Raw genomic sequence first — 19,858 nt, 5'->3', positions numbered from 1 at the left:
GGGGAGACTTCCTCATTCTCCACCCAGAGACCTTCCTTCAGGCTGCAGAAAAGTAGAGAGAACATAAGATATCCCAGCTCCTCACCTAAGCCTGGGCCCAAAATAGTCTGGTCACAAATTTTTGGGAAGAGCTCAAGAAGTTACCTGTCAGAATGGTGCAGGCATAAACAATATGGAAAAAATAAAAGCACAACTAGGCAAATGTGCTATACAAGAGAAAAGAAGTAATGAATGGAAAATAGAACGATCCCTACCTAGAGAAAAGTAGTCACTCATGGAAAGAAGGAAAGTCCCCAGGCCATTGTATGCTACAGAACAACTTAGAACATGACTCAAGTAAAATGAGAATGAATTGAGGACTGACTGAGGAACTGAGGACCAATGGAATGTCACTGCGGAAATAATAACGAAATTATAAGCACCAAGGAACAGGATCAAAGGCACATTTCCCCGAACAGGCAACGTGCAGACTCCAGGCTGAGTCATGTCGGAGGAAGGCCAGGCATGGTCAACACACACCGCCCGAGCTGTCCCTCTGGGCCCACGGCCTGTGCGCCAGGCAGGGAGGAAGACTAACTCCCAGTCCACACTCTCAGGGAGCTTCCTACCCAGAAGGTGAGAGCAACAGTGAAGGGGCTTTGGCCACAAGTCACAGAAATAGAACTAAGCTAGTTTGAGCAGAAGGGAGAAAAAGGAAAAGAATAAAGGTAGGAGAGGAGAAGGCAGAGAAGGGGAGGGGAGGGGAAAAAAAGAAAAAAAAGGTAACGGCTGGGGTGGGGTCACTGAAGGTGTTGGAAGAACTCACAGGCCTCAAGAAGAATTGAACAAGCACCTCCCTCAGGGAGCAGAAAAGCAGGATCACCTTCCAATACCTCAGCAGCCAGGGCTATGACAGTCTATGGACTGCCCCTCCGTGTACCACGTCAAAATCACCTGGAAACTTTTTTAAATTGTGGCAAAATACACATAACATAAAACTTACCATCATAGCCATTTTTAAGTGTACAGGTCAATGGCATTAATAAAATTCACATTATTGTGCAACTATCGCCACCATCCATCTCCACAATCTTTTCATCTTCTCAAACAGAAACTCTGTCCCCATTAAACAATAATTCTTTGTACCTCAGCCCTGGCACCCACCATTCCACTTTCTGTCTCTATGCATTTTTTTTTTTTTTTTTTTTTTTTTTTGAGACAGGGTCTCACTGTGTCACCCAGGCTGGAGTGCAGTGGTTAAGATCTTAGCTCACTGCAACCTCTGTCACCTGGGTTCAAGTGATTCTCATGCCTCAGCCTCCTGAGCAGCTGGGATTACAGGTGTCCATCACCATGCCTGGCTAATTTTCGTGTTTTTAGTAGAGATGGGGTTTCACCACGTTGTTCAGGCTGATCTCGAACTCCTGACCTCAAGTGATCCGCCCACCTCGGCCTCCCAAAGTGCTGGGATTACAGGCATGAGCCACTGCACCCGGCCGTCTCTATGCATTTTACTTCTGTAGGTTTCTCATGTGTGTAGAATACTACAACAATTGTCTTTTTGTGACTGGTTTACTTCACTTAGCATAATGTCTTCAGGTTTCATCCATTTTGTCACATGTGTCAGATTTTCCTTCCTTTCTGAGGCTGAGTGACATTCCACTGTACGGATGGATCAGATCTTGGTTATCTGTTGCTCTGTCAATGGACCCCTGGCTTGCGTCCATCTTTGAGTTATAATGAATAATGCTACTATGAACATGATGTGCAAATATTTCTTGAGACCCTGTTTTTAATTCTTTTTGCTATGTGATGGCTGACTTTATGTGCTAACTTGACTGGGCCACAGGATGCCTGGATGGCAGTTAGACATGATTTCTGGGTGTGTCTGTGAGGGTGTTCCTGGACAAGATTTGCATTGGCATTGGGGAACTGAGTAAAGCAGGTGGCCCTCCCCAACGTGTGTGGGCCAAGGCCAATCCACTGAGAACTTAAATAGCACAAGAAGGTAGAAGAGTGTTGAATTCCCTCTGCCGAACTGAGCTGGGACATCCATGTCCTCCTGTCCTCAGTGCTTCTGGTTCTCAGGCCTTCAGATTTAGACTGGAATCCACACCATCAGCCCTCTGGATCTCAGGCCTTCAAACTATACCACCAGCTTTCCTGGGTCTCCAGCTTGCAGACAGCAGATCATGGCATTTCTTAGCCTCCATGAGTCTGTGAGTCAATTTCTTATCATCCTCTTATTCTAGATAGTGCTCTTTATATCATATATGCCTAAGCCCCAGACTGTGGACTGGCAGCAGTCCATGGCCTATTAGGAGCCAGGCCGCACAGTAGGACGTGAGTGGCGGGCAAGCGAGCATTACCACCTGAGCTCTGCCTCCCATCAGATCAGCAGCTGTGTTCGATTCTCACAGAGGCATGGACTCTACTGCAAGCTGTACACACGAGGGATCTAGATGGTACTCTCCTTATGGAACAGTTTCATCCCAAAACCATCCCCCACCCTGGTCTGCAGAAAAATTGTCTTCCACGAAACCTGTCCCTGGTGCCAAAAACGTTGGGGACCACTGATATATGATGGATATCTATCTATGTATATATCATGTATATATCCTATTGGTGTTTCTCTGGGGGAAAAAAAAAACCCCAGTAACACAGGAAATAGACTCAGAAGCGGGATTGCTGATTGCTGGGTCATACGATACTTCTGTTTTTAATTTTTTGAGGAACCTCCACACTGTGTTCCATAATGGATAATGGCTCCCCTGGAAACCTGTAACGAAGTCCCTAAGTGACCCAGACCTGCCCTGGAGTTTGAAAGTCACTACACTGGACTCCATTCTGACATGACTCTGTGATAGTAACTGCCAGACACAATGTCCCTTCCCACAAATTTCAAACCCCGCAGAGAGTCTAACTGGCCCAACTTGGGTCAGATGACCACCCAGGTACCCATCCGCTCTGTCCAGAGAGCAGAGTTGCAAAGTGAAAACAGGGCCTCCAGGAGCCACAGCCAAGAGCAAGGTGGAAGGTCCCCTAGAAGAAAGCAAAAGACAGCCCAGTAGGTGTCTACCAAGTAGGGCATAGACTCTTTCACCATCTAAGAGCCTCGGAGAGGCCTCAAAAGTGTTCCAAACAAGGGACTGTGGGGAACAACTCAGGCTGGAATGTGGCTTCCCGGGGGACAGACTGCTAGAGGGAAGGGCTCAGGCTGGAGGACAACTGGCCAGGGTTTACATTCACCCTTCCACCGTGGTTGCAGTCTCCAAACTCCAGGTACTTCAGTGAGACGCTGTACCTATTAGGAATTACAACTGCTTGTTGGGAAATGGGAAACAGTGGCTGGGATGACTGGAAGCCCACAGGTGGGCGGGCTTAGGAATTACAACTGCTTGTTGGGAAATGGGAAACAGTGGCTGGGATGACTGGAAGCCCACAGGTGGGCGGGCCAGGGCTCCCTTGGTGACTCTGATGCCATCAGGGCCTCTGCCTCCTTCCACCTTTCTGCTCAGCCATCCTTAGTGCTGTGGGTTTAATTGTGTCCCTCAAAGAGACATGCTGAAGCTCTGACTCCCAGGACCTCAGAATGTGACTTGATTTAGAAATAGGATCACCGCTGGCCGGGCACAGTGGCTCACGCCTGTAATCCCAGCACTTTGGGAGGCCAAGGAGGGCGGATCACGAGGTCAGGAGATCGAGACCATCCTGGCTAACATGGTGAAACCCCCGTCTCTACTAAAAATACAAAAAAATTAGCCAGGCGAGGTGGCGGGTGCCTGTAAGCCCAGCTACTCGGAGTAGGGTGGGTCCTAAGCCATTATTACTGGTGTCCTCTTAAGAAAAGAATAAGAGACACAAACAAACAAAGAGAAGGCCCTGTGAAGACAGAGGCACAGACTGGGCAGCTGCAAACCACAGAACACCAAAGACTACAGGTGGAATCAGAGCTGAGAGAAAGGCAAGGAACAGCGCTTCCCCAGAGCCTTCAGAGGGAGCACGGCTCTGCTGACACCTTAATCTCAAATGTCTGGCCTCTAGAATTGTGAGAGAGTAAGTGTTGTTTCAAGACAGTTTGTGGTACTTTGTTACAGCTACCTCAGGAGATGGATGCACTCGGCACAGACTGTTGTCCACTGGTCACAAAACAACTGCCCCACTTCCAGCATTGCCTCTGCTTTCAAGGTAGGAAGAAAGGGAAACAAAGTGCAGAAGCTGCCCACCTGCTCGCTGAGCCGTCCTCCATCTGAAACGTCTTCCTGAAAGCCCCAGCCGGCAACTTCTGGGAACATCTCACTGGAGAAAGCTTGAGTCCAGCGGGGCTGGCCAATGAACTGCTCTTGCTACTGCTGTTCTCAATCGGGATGCACCTGCCCCCAACAGGTTCTGAGTTCTGTTGATAAGAAAGTGGGATCAGGTGAGTAATTTGAAGACAACTAGGGTGGAGGATGTCCTGGTTCTGATCACACCTTCCATCTGGTGTCTCAGTGCTTCCATGAGGACACTCAAAAAAATAAGCAATGAAAATTGTAAATTTCTAAAAAATAGATAAGGCATATAATCCTCACTATTTCTATGTTTCCCATAGGCCAGGTGCTATCCTAAGAGCTTTAAATGTATACAACTCATTTACTTCACAAGTCTGCGAGGTAATCTGTTGATCCCATTTCACAGGTGAGGAAACTGAGGCAAAAGAGATTAAGAAACGTGCCCACATTTCTACAGCCAGAAAGCCAAGCAGCTGGAACCTGAACCGAGGCTCTATCATCTCTCCACAGTGCTTAACCAGTCCTAGTAACATCATAACTCCCCCAGAGACATATTTTTCTCTGGTTAAATGGGGAAAAAAAGAGTCTCGTTTGAATCACTAGTTTAAAATGCACAAAACTGTGTGAACCCACTTAGCCCTCTCAAGCAGTTTGCCAGGCAAAGTCAGGGTTCTCACCTGCAAGGGACGCTCCTGAGACGATGCTCACCATGTACATGGAGCCCCCTTGAAGTAGGCTGAATATTGATTTCTGGAAATTAGAGAAATAGATATTTTTGTTATCATCAAGAATGGCTTTCAGAAAGCTCTTCCCAGACATAAACCAGAAGCAAACACTTAACCAAAATTGCCTCAATACTTATCTGCGTGTCAATCAGCAGCTCAGCACCAAAGCCATCCGAACTTTGGCTTTACAATCTGCATTTTTAAGCATCTCACCTGCCCACCAGGTAGTCACAAATCTCTAAATCCCATTCTCTGCATAGCTGCTGGCCCTATTCTGCCTTCCATATGGATGTCACAGACTGTGAGCTTCATCGAGAGGGTTTTTTATTAGTGAAGTTTTCTGCGCCAATTTTTCTCTGCCTGTGTGTGTGTGTGTGTGTGTGTGTGTGTGTGTGTCAGTGTCTCACTCTGTTGCCCAGGCTGGAGTGCAATGGCACGATCTCGGCCCACTGCAACCTCCACCTCCCAGGTTCAAGCAATTCTCGTGCCTTAACCTCCTGAGTAGCTGAGATTACAGGCATGCACCACCAAGCCTGGCTAATTGTCTTGTATTTTTAGTAAAGACCAGGTTTTACCATGTTGGTTAGGCTGTTCTTGAACTTCTGACCTCAGGTGATATACCTGCCTTGGCCTCCCAAAGTGCTGGGATTACAGGCGTGAGCCACTCCCCGGCAAGCCCCAATGCCAGCCAGCCTGCCTGTTTCACTACTGCAATGAAGCCAAAAACAAAAAACAAAAAACAAACAAAAAAAAAACACCTCTGCACTTTGACTTGGTCTTAAAGAAAACAGCACAGCTTTTCTATAATGATCATCCCTTTTCTGGCCCATAGCTGCACTCAGCTAACCATTCAGTCCCAAATGGCAATGGGGCCACAATCTCTTGTCTACAGCCTCATCCCAACTCTCTTCATTCACCTGTTCTGGCTCTGCATCCTGACCTCATCTCCTGGCTCCCTGCCTGGTTGTCACTTCCGTGACTCTTTTCTTCCTTTTGCACAGATATCCTCCAGGCTCCTGGGAAACCTCCCATGTATTTGTTCAGTAAATAATTAGGGAACACCTGCCATGGGACACGCACTGGCCTAGGCACTGGAGTGAGCATGAAAGACAAGAAGCCTGCCTTCTAGAAATGAACACCCAGACATGTGCATCAGGCAACGAGCAAGGGACCGATGAATGTCAGACATGAACATTCCTCCGGCAATGCATACCTGTGTACCCGCCTCCCATAGCAAGAGTGATGGCACGTGTGGCCAACAGGATGTCGTGGAAATGACAGGATATAGCTTCTGAGTCTGGATTGTAAATAGCATTGTTGCTTCCGCTCTCTCTCTCTCTCATATCACTCATTCTGGGAAAATCAGCTGACGCGGCCAGGCGCGGTGGCTTACACCTGTAATCCCAGCACTTTGGGAGGCCAAGGCAGGCAGATCACGAGGATAGGAGATCGAGACCATCCTGGCTAACACAGTGAAACCCCATCTCTACTTAAAAAAATACAAAAAAATTAGCCAGGCATGGTGGCGGGCGCCTGTAGTCCCAGCTACTCGGGGGAGGCTGAGCCAGGACAATGGTGTGAACCTGGGAGATGGAGCTTGCAGTGAGTCAAGATCGTGCCACTGCACTCCAGCCTGGGTGACAGAGTGAGACTCCATCTCAAAAATAATAAAAAAGAAAAGAAAGAAAACCAGCTGCCACATCATGAGAACACCAAGGCATCCCTATGGAGAGGGTTCCTGCCAACCACAGCCTGCCAGCTATAGGAGGAGGCCCTCTTCGAAGTGGATCTTTCAACCCCAAGCCCCAGCTGATGTCTTCAGCACAATTTCATAAAGGACCTTGAGAGTGAGCTAAGCCACCCCCAAATTCCTGACCCACAGAAACTGTGAGATAATAAATGCTTTTGTTGTTTTAAGTTTTGGGGCTGCTTGTTATGCAGCAGTAGGTAACTCATACATTGATGGTGCTACTTTACTTGGTGATGAAGAAAGTCCTTTCTAAGCAGCTGACTTTTGAGCAGAGACTTGAATGAAGTGAGGAAGTCAGGTAAAGATGTGCAGATGGGCATTCCAGGAAGAGGGAAGTGGACCTGCCTGGGCACCGAGATGGGCATAAAATGACCTTTTTATGAATAGCAAGGAAGCCAGTGTGAGTAGAATGGATGGAAGAAAAGGAGATAGGATGGAAAAGGTAGACAGAAAAGGTCAACTCACATAGGACCTTCTGAGCCATAATGGGGATTTTGGATTTTATTTTAGGCATAAGCTGAAATTGTTGGAGCATCTGGAACAGAGGTGTAGCATATTAATTTTGGCTGCTGGATGGGAATGGTCTGCACAGGAGAAGAGATAAAGATGGGAGGCCAACTAAAAGGCATCTGCACCAGTCCAGCAGAAAGTAATGCTGTCTTGACTTGGTGGCTGTTTTGAAGGTTGAAACACCCAGCACTCACTACTGGAAAAGAGATGGGGTATGAGAGAAAGAGGAATTGAGGACTATGTTTTGGACTTAACAAGGATGACTTGGGAAGAAGTGGGTCAATAAGGAGGTGAGATTAAGAGTTCAGTGTCCAGGCCAGGCACGGTGGCTCACGCCTGTAATCCCAGCACTTTGGGAGGCTGAGGCGGGCGGATCATGAGGTCAGGAGATAGAAACCATCCTGGCTAACACAGTGAAACCCCGTCTTTACTAAAAATATTTTTAAAACTAGCTAGGCGTGGTGGTGCGTGCCTGTAGACCCAAATACTCAGGAGGCTAAGGCAGGAGAATCGCTTGAATCTGGGAGGTGGAGGTTACAGTGAGCTGAGATCGCACCACTGCACTCCAGCCTGGAGACAGAGCAAGACTCTGTCTCAAAAAAAAAAAAAAAAAAAAAAAAAAAAGGCAGGGGGTGGTTCAGTCTCCAAAAGTTTAGGTTTAAGATGACTGTTATACATTCAAGAGGAGATTTGCAAAGAGAAGATGAATGTGTAAGTCTGAACTTCAAAGGGGAGGTCAAGACAGGGGATACGGATGCCACATGTACATCCAGTTATTTAAAGCCATGATACTAGAGGTGACCTAGAGTGTGAACACAGGTAAAGAAGAGAGGGGTAAGGAGCTTGCCCTAAAGCGCTCCAACATTCCAAGGACGGGTATACAACAAAAGGAAATCCCTAGGCACCTTATGGGAGCCTAGAAGAAAATATAAGAAATCATTCTCTGGAGGAAGACATCATTATCACTTACCCCCAAGTTATTTCTAGAAATGTGTTCGTTCACATACAACGACCAGAAAACTAACAAAGACAACCAGGCACATCAATACAAGATGTCATGAGTAAAAGCCACTGGAACCAACGGTTTACAGCAACAGCCATGTATCACATCCAGAGACTAGAGTTTCCAGTCACAGATTGTAAAACAGCTGTGCTTTCTACATTCAACATGAAAGCTAAGCATGAGAAGTTCAGCAAAGAACTGGAAAACAAAACAAAACAAAAACTATAACAGATTTTGAAAGAAAGTCCAAATGGAACTTTTCCAATTTAGAAACAAACAAAAATTAAGTATTCCATGACTCAGTGGAAGGGTTTCTTTACAAACAAATAGACGTAAATAAAGAAAAAAAATGGTGAAAAGGAAGATAGGTTAATAGAAATCACCCCAAAGAAATTATGGGGAGAAAAACACAAGGACTATGCCAGGAAGAAGGTAAAAGATGATACAAGGGAGAAGCTCTAACTTGCATCTAATTAGACTGCTAGAAGTAGAGGAAGGACAGCTCGGAGTAGAGGCAATATCGAAGAAAATAAAACTGAGAATTTTTTAGAACTGATGAGCATCACCATACAAATTCTAGAAACCCAACCAATTGCAAGCAGAACGTAAAAAACAAATGCACCTAGCTATTTCGTTCTGAAAACGGTATAATTTTTATTTATTTATTTGAGATGGAGTCTCGCTCTGTTGCCCAGGCTGGAATGCAGTGGCAGGATCTTGGCTCATTGCAACCTCCACCTCCCAGGTTCAAGCGATTCTCCTGCCTCAGCCTCCCAAATCGCTAGGATTACAGATGCGCACCATCATGCCTGGCTAATTTTTGTATTTTTAGTAGAGATGGGGTTTCACCGTGTTGGCTGGGCTGATCTTGAACTCCTGATTTCAGCGGATGCACCTGCCTCAGCCTCCCAAAGTGCTGGGATTACAGGTGTGAGCGACTGTGCCCAGCCAAAAAACTGTAGAATTTTTTTAAAAAAGAAAATTTTAACAATAGAGAAATAAAAGATAGGTTACCTTTGAAAGAGCAATCCCAGACTTCAGGCTGACCTCTCCAGAGATGAGGAAGCCCAAAGAAACTGGCAAGATGTCCACACGCCAAAGGCCAACTGCCATCCAAGAAATCTACATGCAGCCAGCACACCCTGCAAGAACGGGGTGAGAAAAAGAAAGTCTCAAACAAAAGCAGGGAGATTTCATTAAGAGCAAACACACAAACAGAAATTCTCAAAGAGGTTCATCAGACAGGAGAAAATGACCCCAGAATCAAAGCATTATGAAGATCATTAGCAGCAAATAGAGGAAAGACGCTAAATACACAATGACTGTGCAAAGTAATAATGTAAGGCCTAGTGAGTTTAAAATATATCAGAATAAATGTCGATGTAGAATTTAAAATATATTGGAATAATTATCGATGTAAAACATATCAGAATAAATATCAATGTAGAAGGCAATATCTGGTGAGTTTTTAAACACATCAGAATAAATATCAATTATAATCTATAACCAGCAACTCTGGAATATATACTAGCAGAGTTAAAGTGTTTCAGAATTCTTGCATTTTCCCAGAAGGTGGCTAAAAGTATCGATTAACATTGATGTTTGATGTGTCAATGATGTATATTATAATTTCTAAGGTAACCACTAGAATAAAAGAGTGCATATTTCTGAACTAAAAGAAGGAAAAGTGGAATGAGCTTAAAAACTCAATCAGTGCAAAGGAAAGCAAGATAATGAGAAAAGGAACCCAGAACAGGGACTACAACTAGATATCACATAGTAAAGTAGAAAAATATATTTCGAATACATCAGTAATCACAATAAATGTTAATGGGCTTAATCCTTCAATGAAAAGCCAATTTTTAAAACCAAGAGTTTTAAAAATCTATGTGCTATTTCTGTGAGTCCTATCTAAACATAAGAAAAAAGAAAGGTTTAAAGGAAATCATGGGAAACGATGCCAACATGAACACCAATCAAAAGGAAGCTACTATTTGAAAATCAGTATCTAAGCAATAAGTTTTAAGGCAAAGAGATCACTAGAGATAGTGACTGCTTGTATTGATAAAAGTTTTAATCCACCAGGAATATATAAGAATTCCTAAGTTTGTTTGCACCTAAAAACATGACCTTGATAGAAACAAAGCAAAAATTGACAAACATACAAAAATGGTAAATCCTTCAACATTATCATTGATACCTCAAGGAGGGTAGGCTGGCGAGGACATGAGGGTAACATGATGTGCAAAGTCAATGCAGAGAAGACGAACACATGATGAAGAGGGTCACAGGGTGGAAAGTGAGTGATACAGAAGCATTAGGTTGATGAGCTCGAGAGCCTTGATCAGTAAGTGTCTGGAGAGAGTAATCCAGAAAAGAGGAGCGGGGGTGAAGGAGGGAGGGAGACAGGGTAAGAGAGAGACTGAGAGAGAAACCAACATCAGGAACAAAAAGAGTGATGACACTATAGAGCTTGCAGACAGACTCTGCCTTTGGAATAAGAATTTGAGAAAATTTGAATAAAAATGACTAATTTCCAGGAAATTAAACAGCTTATCAAAACTGCCAGGACAAGAAAGTCAAAATTTTCCTGTAAGTGATAAAATTATTGAGTCATTCATACAAACCCTTCCCACAAAGAAAACTTTAGGCGGAGATTTTTCAGCGGAAGTTCTACCAAACATTTAATGAAGAAAGAATTCAAAACTTACACAGTATTTTTCAGACAAAAGAGGAAAAGAGAAATATTTCCCAATTGATTGTATAAGACTAGCATTATTCTGATGCCAAACCCTGACAAGGATATTATTGAAAAAAAAGAAACTAGAAGGCAAACCTGAACTATAAACATGGATGCCAAAATCCTAAATGAAGTACCAGCAAACCGAGTTAATCATAAAAGAAGTTTGTTTATCACAAGGGTGAAAATGTATTTTAATATTAGAAAATCAATATAATTCCCCACATTAACAGAGAAAGGAGGAAAATCATAGGATCGTTTCAATACATACAGATGCTCTGATTTAAATTTTTAAATATTCATTCATGATTTTTTTAAAAGAATTAAATCGATTTATAAACAGAAGGACCTTAACCTGATGAAGCATATCTTTTTAAAAGACACATAAAGTATCATTCTTAATAGTGACCTCTTCCAATCTTTGCTTAGAAATAGAGCAAGGCTACCTGTTATCATAATTCGATTTGACATTTCACGTTAGGACCAACTGGTGCATTAAGTCAAGGAATAGAAATAACATGTGAGAACTGGCAAAAAAAAAAAAAAAAAAAGTAAACAGAATTGTCATTATATGCAGAGGACATAATACATAGGCAATACAAAGGAATTTACACATATGTAATTTGAATTAATATAAAAGTTTTCTAATATGGCAGAACATATAAATCAATATTAAAAACCAGCTTTTGCCAGGTGCAGTGGCTCATGCCTGTCATCCCAGCACTTTGGGAGGTTGAGGCATGTGCATCACCTGAGGTCAGGAGTTTGAGACCAGCCTGGCCAACATGGCAGAACCCAGTCTTTAAAAATACAAAAATTAGCCAGGCATGGTGGCAGGCGCCTGTAATCCTAACTATTCGGGAGACTGAGGCAGGAGAATCGCTTGAACTCTGGAGGTGGATTTGCAGTGAGCCGAGATTCCACCATTGCACTCCAGCCTGGGTGACAAGAATGAAACTCCGTCTCAAAAAAAAAAAAAAAAAAAAAAAGAATAGGAAAAAACAAACAAACAAACAAACAAAAAAACCCGCTTTATCAATATTAAAAACAAGAAATAAAATAAATAAATGCAATTTTTTTTACAGAGTATATGTATTATATACACACTTTTCAGCTTCTGGTAGTGCTGGATTCACTTAGTTCAGACCAGCCATCTTGTTGATAACAACTATAAACTCTGGGCAAAATGTAAAGAGCAACTTTTTTAAGTCTCATGAAGGCAAAGACAGGTAGCCAGGAACTGAATAGGCACCTGCATGTGGAAGATGGACTCGTGCTGGGTGAGCCCAACATGTACCCAGCTTTTCCCAAGTTTTGACACGTGGGAAACAGATCTCATGCAGAGAACAGCAATCTTAGTGAGCAGGAGTTAGACGTCAGAGTTTGGGCTGCCAGGGCCTCTGGAAATGGAGGGTGAAAATATCAGAAAGGAAGAAACTAACACGGAATTGATCTCCCAGAAGGCGAAAAGCAAGCAGATGAGGAATATATAGACACACACACACACAAACATATACGAAGAAATATTTGTAGAAAATTGTCTAAATTTGACCAACACATCAACCCACAGCTGCAAGAATCTCAACAAATCCAAATCAAGCTAAACACAAAGAAAGCCACACTTCAGCACCTCCTCATCGAACTGATGAAAAAAAAATAAAGTAAAAAAATTTTAATCCTCCAGAGCGACTTCACCGTTTGGTCATGAAAGATTAGCTGGAAGAGAATTTGTCTTCTCACCTCAATTGCTTAGAAACTGTTAAATACAGAAAACAACTGTTTCGTGTGTTGGGTGAAAGATGATGCAGGAAGGTAATCAGTGAGATTAAACAAACACACAGAAAATCCTCCAATCGCTCTGGCTTCCTCAGGGTGGACCACAGCTGTCTCGATGGTGTGAGGAGAGGGAGGGGGAGGCTGGGGAGGCCACAGCAGCTGGAGTCTGCAGGTGGATGATCCAAGAAGAAGGAGCCATGCAGAGAGAGAGCTCAGAAACCTTCAAAGGGCTCTTCTTGAGACCCTGGCTGGACGCTAATCTACGCACACATCAGGGGAAACAACAGAAAGCCAATGAGCTTGGGAAGTGAAGCAAGAAATTCCCAGATCTCACTCAGGGATGGAAGATATTTTAATTCCATCCTGTGAGAGTAGAAAGACTTTGTTGAACACATGGAGCAATCGCTAGAGACCCTGAAAGGGCGAGGCTGCAGGTATGGGGCTCATATGTTTCTAGAGTAACAACTGCACTGGACTCTTCTAACAAAGCACAAATACAGCCTCAAAGAGACCAACCTGATCCACCAGGAAGCTAACTGCCTATCTAAACCGACTTCAATGCGGAAACGGAAAACAACAAAACTGAAACAATCAATGATGGAAAAAGCAAATTGCCTGGTATCCAATCAAAAATTACAACCTATAAATAAGCCAAAAAATTCAATTCATAGTAACACACCAGTCCCTCACACAACTTAAAAATCGCCATTGTAAGTATTTAAATTTGCTCTTTTTTTTTTGAGACAGAGTCTTGCTCTGTCGCCCAGGCTGGAGTGCAATGGCATGATCTTGGCTCACTGCAACTTCTCCCTCCCAAATTCAAGTAATTCTCCTGCCTCAGCCTCCCAAGTAGCTGGGATTGCAGGTGCCCACCACCACACCCGGCTAATTTTTGTATTTTTACTAGAGACGGGGTTTCACCATGTTGGCCGGGCTGGTCTTAAACTCTACCTACCTCGGCCTCCCAAAATGCTAGGATTACAGGTGTGAGCCACTGAGCCCGGCCCAATTTGCTCAGATATTTAGAGGAAAACATGAACATGGAGAAAAATTGAAAGTATCAATTAGGGCCAATAGCAACATCTAGAACCAAAAAATGTAATCTCTAAAATAAAACTTTCACAAGATGAGGTTAACAACATATAAGATACTGGAGAGCAAAAGATTCACTCAAAAACATAGCAATAGGAACTACACAGTATGAATCAGGGAGGGAAAAAGATTTTAAAAACAAACAAAGACTGAACAGAGCCTCAGTAATCTGTAAGACAATATCAAATCATTGAAAACATAAGCAGTTGGAAGCCCCGAAGGAAGAGGAACAGAGACAAAAAGAAAAATTACTTAAAGAAATAACAGTCTTAACATTTTTCAAATTTAGTGAAAACTATAAATGTACAAAGAAATAGCTCAATATAACAGAAAAAAGTCATGCAAAGGCACAACCTAATCAACGTTGCTGAAAACCAGTGAGAGAGAGAAAAATCTTAAAGGAAATTCGGGAGGTGGGGGAAACATTTATGTATAGAGGAACAAAGAGAAAAAAATATAACAGACATATCATCTGAAACTACATAAGTCAGAGAAAGAGAATGACAACTTTAAAATGCTAAAAGAAAAAAAAAATCAACCTAAAATTCTATATCCAGTAAGAAAATCCTATAAAATGAAAGTTAAATAAAAACTTCCTCACATAGATAAAAATTGGGAGAATTTGTTGCCACTAGGTATGCACAGTTTTTTAAAAGGTATAAAAATTATTTAGGTGAAATAATAATGATGCCAGGCAGAAACATGGATTCACACAAAAGAATGAAGAGCAGTGGAAATGATAAATAGGTGGGTAGACAGAAAAATATATTTTTCTGATTTTAAAGTTTTCATATTTTTAGAAAACTGACTGTCTAAAGGAAAAGCACATATTGGGAGATTTATGACATATGTAGAAGTAAAATATGTAGGCCCACTATTGCACAAAGGACAGAAGGAGGAAGGTTGTAAAGTTTTTACACCATAGGTAAAGTGAAATGCTGTTACTTGAAGGTAGAGACTGATGAGTTAAAGGCACATATCATAAACCCTAAAGCAACCATCAAAATTTTTTAAAGTCTTAGTAAAAAAAATTAATAAATGGAATCATAAAAAATAATAAAATGGATAAAATGGAATAAAATAAAATGGAATCATAAAAAATAATCCAAAAGAATGAAGAAAGAGAAAGGATCAATTAAAAAAAAGAAAAGAGTAATAAAACACAACATATAAAAAACAAATAGCAGGGTGGTAGATTTAAACCAACCACTCAGGATGGTTTCTGTCTACAACAACCTACTTTAAATATAAAAGCACACGTATGGAGGCCAAGGCAGGCAGATCACGAGGTCAGGAGATCAAGACCATCCTGGCTAACACGGTGAAACCTTGTCTCTGCTAAAAATACAAAAACAAAATTAGCTGAGCACGTGGTGGCCTGTAGTCCCAGCTACTCGGGAGGCTGAGGCGGGAGAATGGCATGAACCTGGGAGGTGGAATTTGCAGTAAGCTGAGATTGCGCCACAGCACTCCAGCCTGGGTGACAGAGTGACACTCCGTAAAAAACAAACAAACAAACAAAAAACACATATATAATTCTGAACTAATACATGAAAGAAAAACGATACACACAAAGATTAAAATTAGAAAGCTGGAAAATATATGCCATGCAAAACCCTACACATAGGAAATATGGATACTACTAGGGATAAAGGGAGACACTTTATAACAATAAATGGGTCAGTTTATTTGAAAGCCATAATAATTCTAAATATAAACGTATACCTAATAACAGACTTCAAAATTCATGACAGAACTGAAAGGAGAAATAGACAGAACCACAATTATACTTGGAGATTGAAGACTCTTCTCATGTTCATTAACAGACAGAATATCAGTGAGGATGCAGAAGACTTAAAACAAATAACGTTATCAACTAAGAGGCTTCAGTTGACACTTGTAGAACACTCTGCCTGATGACAAGAGAGTACACATTCTGTTCAAATAAACATGGAACATTCACCAAGATAGACCATAAAATAAGTCTCAATGTTTTTTAAAAATTTGAAATTATAGTAAAACAAAAAATTTACAAACACAGAATTAAATTAGAAATCAGTAACAAAATTTGAAAAATTCTCCAAATATTTAGAAATTAAATGATACACATCAAAATAACCCATGGGTCAAAGAAGCTATTTGAAGGGAAATTGAAAAATGATTTATGCTACATTTAAAAAAGGAAAATTATTAAAATTTGTGGGTTGCAGCTAATGCAGTATGTAGAGGAAAACTAAGAGCTTTAAATGTTTATATTGGAAAATTAGAAAAGCCTAATGTTGATAAGCCTAATGTTTGTACCTTAAGAAGCTGAGAAAAACAGCACATTAAAAGCAAAGTAATTAAAAGAAAGGAAATTATAAAGTTAGTAGCAAAAATAAATAAAGTAGTAACAAGAAAATTAGAGAAAATCAATGAAACTGGTATCTGTGTCTTAGAAACAATCAACTAGCTAAGCTGATAAAGACAATAAGATAGAAGATATAAATTTGCCATATTAGGAATGAAATATATGACATCACTGTAGGAATGAAATATATGGCAGAATTGTAGATCCCATGATAATTAAAATAATAATATGGGATTATTATGAAAAAATGTTTATGCCATTCAATTCAACCACCTCAATGAAATAGACAAATTCCTTGAAATATTCAAATTGCTAAAACTGACTCAGAAAGAAATGGAAAATATGAATAGCCCTATAATGATCACAGAAATTAAAATCACAATTAAAAATCTTCCCACAAAGTTAACTCCAGGCCCAGATGTCTTCACTGAGTAATTATATTGCATGCTAGGAACAAGTAAAATGAGTTCTACACAATTACTTTCAGAAAATGGTGGAAAAATGAACACGTCTTAATTCATTTTATAAAGTTAACACTAACCATTACTAAAACCTGATACAGACATTGCAACAAAAGAAAACTACCCAAAATATTTCCCATATATACAGTTGTAAAAACCCTTAACAAGTCAAGTCCACCAACATATGAAAGTTGCTGCATCCCAGAAATGCAACGTTGTTTTAATATTCAAAAAATCAAGGTGAGTCATCATACCAACAGCATAAAGGAGAAAAATGACACACTTTTCTCCATAGAGGTAGAAAAAGCACATGCCCAATTTAACACCCATTTGTAATAACAATTCTCTGTAAACTAGGAATAGAAAGAACACCCTTGAAATAATAAAGAGCACCTAACAAAAACTTGCAGCTAACATATTTGATAATAAAAGACAAAATATTTTCTCCCAAGACTGAGCACAAAGCAAGGATATCTGCTTTCATCATTTGTGCTCAGCATATTACTGAAGATCTTAGCCGACGTCAATGCCAGGAGGCAAGAAATTAAAATAAAAGACATGACTAAGCAAGGTAGCTTATGCCTGTGATCCCAACACTTTTGGAGGCCAAGGCGGGAGGATCCCTTGAGCCCAGGAGTTAGAGACCAGTCTGGGCAATATGGTGAAACCCCATCTCTACAAAAAATACAATAGCTGGGCATGGTGACACATGCCTGTGATCCCAGGTACTCAGGAGGCTGAGGTGGGAGAATCGCTTGAGCCTGGGAGGTTGAGACTGCAGTGAGCTGTGATCATGACACTGGATTCCAGCCTGGGTGACAGAGGGAGGCTGTCTCAAAAAATAAGAAGAAGAAACAAAAGGCGTCCAGATTGGAAAAGAAGAAGAAAACTTCGCCTTCACAGACAGCAGTCTTATATCTGACATGATTAACTCAAATGAATCATAGGGTTACATTAAGTGCTGAAACTATAAAAGCTCTCCGAAAATATCTTTGCACCTTAAGACAGCAAAGATGTCTTAGATGTGACACAAAAAGCACAAACATCAAAGGAAATACTTATAAATTGGACTTCATAAAAATTTAAAACTTCTGCTCTTCCAAAACATCATGGAGAAAATGAAAAGGCAAGCTACAAACTGTAGGATTATATCTGCAACACATACAGCTTGACAGAGACCTGGCATCAAGACATGTAAAGATTTCCTACAACTCAATTATAAGAAAACAAGTGAAAATGGATGAGGGCTTTGAAAAGCCTCTTCGTAAGAGAAAACATAGTCAATAAGAACATGAAAAGACGCTGAACACCACTAGTCATCAGAGAAACGCAAATCAAAACCACACCTGTAGTGCCAGGGACCCAGGAGGCTAAAATGGAAGGAGAGCTTGAGCCTAGGAGTTTCAGGCTGCAGTGAGCTATGCTCATACCACTGCACTCCAGCCTGGGCAACAGAGCAAGACCTTCTCTTTAAAGAATAACAATATAACATTCCAGCCAATATGACATTCCAGTCAATATGACATTCCAGCCAATATAACATTCCAGCCTTGGTGATGTAACCAGTGTTTTCAATTGTGTCCTGTTATAAGGAGAACAGCTTATTATGGAACTTATGCAAATAACTATATTACTACAAAATAAGAATGTTCACAAATCATGGGGTAAGGGGATGGGAAATTCCTAAGAGGTGACATCAGGGTGAAGGGAATTCTGGCCAAATCCATCCGATAGGATTCTTGCTGAGGACAGGCCAGGGTGGTCGACATCACATCGGGGGTGGTGCAGGTGAGGAACCTGATCAGATAATGAGGATGATCAGATAAAGAGGGTGTGGGAGGCTGGGCACAGTGGCTCACACCTGTAATCCCAGCACTTTGTGGGGCCGAGGGGGGTGGATCACTTGAAGTCAGGAGTTCCAGATCAGCCTGGCCAACATGGCAAAACCCCATCTCTACTAAAAATACAAAAATTAGCCAAGTGTGGTGGCACATGCCTGTAATCCCAGCTACTCAGGAGGCTGAAGCAGGAGAATAGCTGGGAGGCAGAGGTTGCATTGAGCTGAGATTGCACCAATGCACTCCAGTCTGGTGACAGAGTGAGACTCTGTCTCAAAAAAAAAAAAAAAAAAAAAGAGGGTTAGGGGTTCTTGTGGAACTGACTCTGCAGGGTTCTTTTGCTAAACCTGTATTTTACAGGGAAGTATACAGATGGAGCTAGGAGAATGTTTGACTAAAGTTTGGCCAAGCAAAGAATCTTTGCCACAACAGAGAAACAAGAAACTAACATCAGATTAAGAGAAAATAGGAAAGGAGGTAAGAGAAGGGAATAAATATGGTGGCAAAAACCAAAACCAGAACCACACCAGGATAGCAGAAATAATTCGAAGTCTTCCAGCAATCACAATGAATGTAAATAATTGGTCTCATCTTACATGACTGGGACATCAGGTAAATGTGTAAAAATGCAGCTATCGAAGGAGGCCCTTGGAGGAAATTGAATTAGGCCCATTGTGCCTGTCATGTGGTATTTCTCCCATCCTTCTTCCTGAACCTTGAGAGAAGTCTTGTTTCCATTTACAACCTGCTTGAGCTGGGCTACAGGATGGGTCTCGGATTGCACTGGGGCCTGAGGGTTCAGCATGCTCTTGATGAGATGATACTGGTATCAAAGGACTCAGTGAGAGAGCCGGGAAGGGGCGCATCATTGGAGGAACTTCTGGGCCACCAGCCATAGACCAGTCCACACCTGGAGACTGTTGAGTCCCTTCCAATCTTAGAGAGGCTGGACTTCCTTCCTTCCTTCCTTCCTTCCTTCCTTCCTTCCTTCCTTCCTTCCTTCCTTCCTTCCTTCCTTCCTTCCTTTTTACCTCCCTTCCTCCTTTCCTCCCTCCCTCCCTCCCTTCCTTCCTTGATGGAGTTTTACTCTTGTTGCCCAGACTGGAGTACAACGGTGTGATCTCAGCTCACCACAACCTCTGCCTCCCAGGTTCAAGCGATTCTCCTGCCTCAGCCTTCAGAGTAGCTGGGATTACAGGCATGCACCACCATGCCCAGCTAATTTTGTGTTTTTAGTAGAGATGGAGTTTCTCCATGTTGGTCAGGCTGGTCTTGAACTTCCCACCTCAGGTGATCCGCCCGCCTCGGCCTCCCAAAGTACTGGGATTACAGGCGTGAGTCACCGCACCCAGCCTGGATTTTC

Source organism: Rhinopithecus roxellana, chromosome 13 (assembly GCF_007565055.1).
Source record: "Rhinopithecus roxellana isolate Shanxi Qingling chromosome 13, ASM756505v1, whole genome shotgun sequence".
Taxonomy (NCBI): Eukaryota; Metazoa; Chordata; class Mammalia; order Primates; family Cercopithecidae; genus Rhinopithecus; species Rhinopithecus roxellana.
This window is presented reverse-complemented; position numbering follows the sequence as displayed.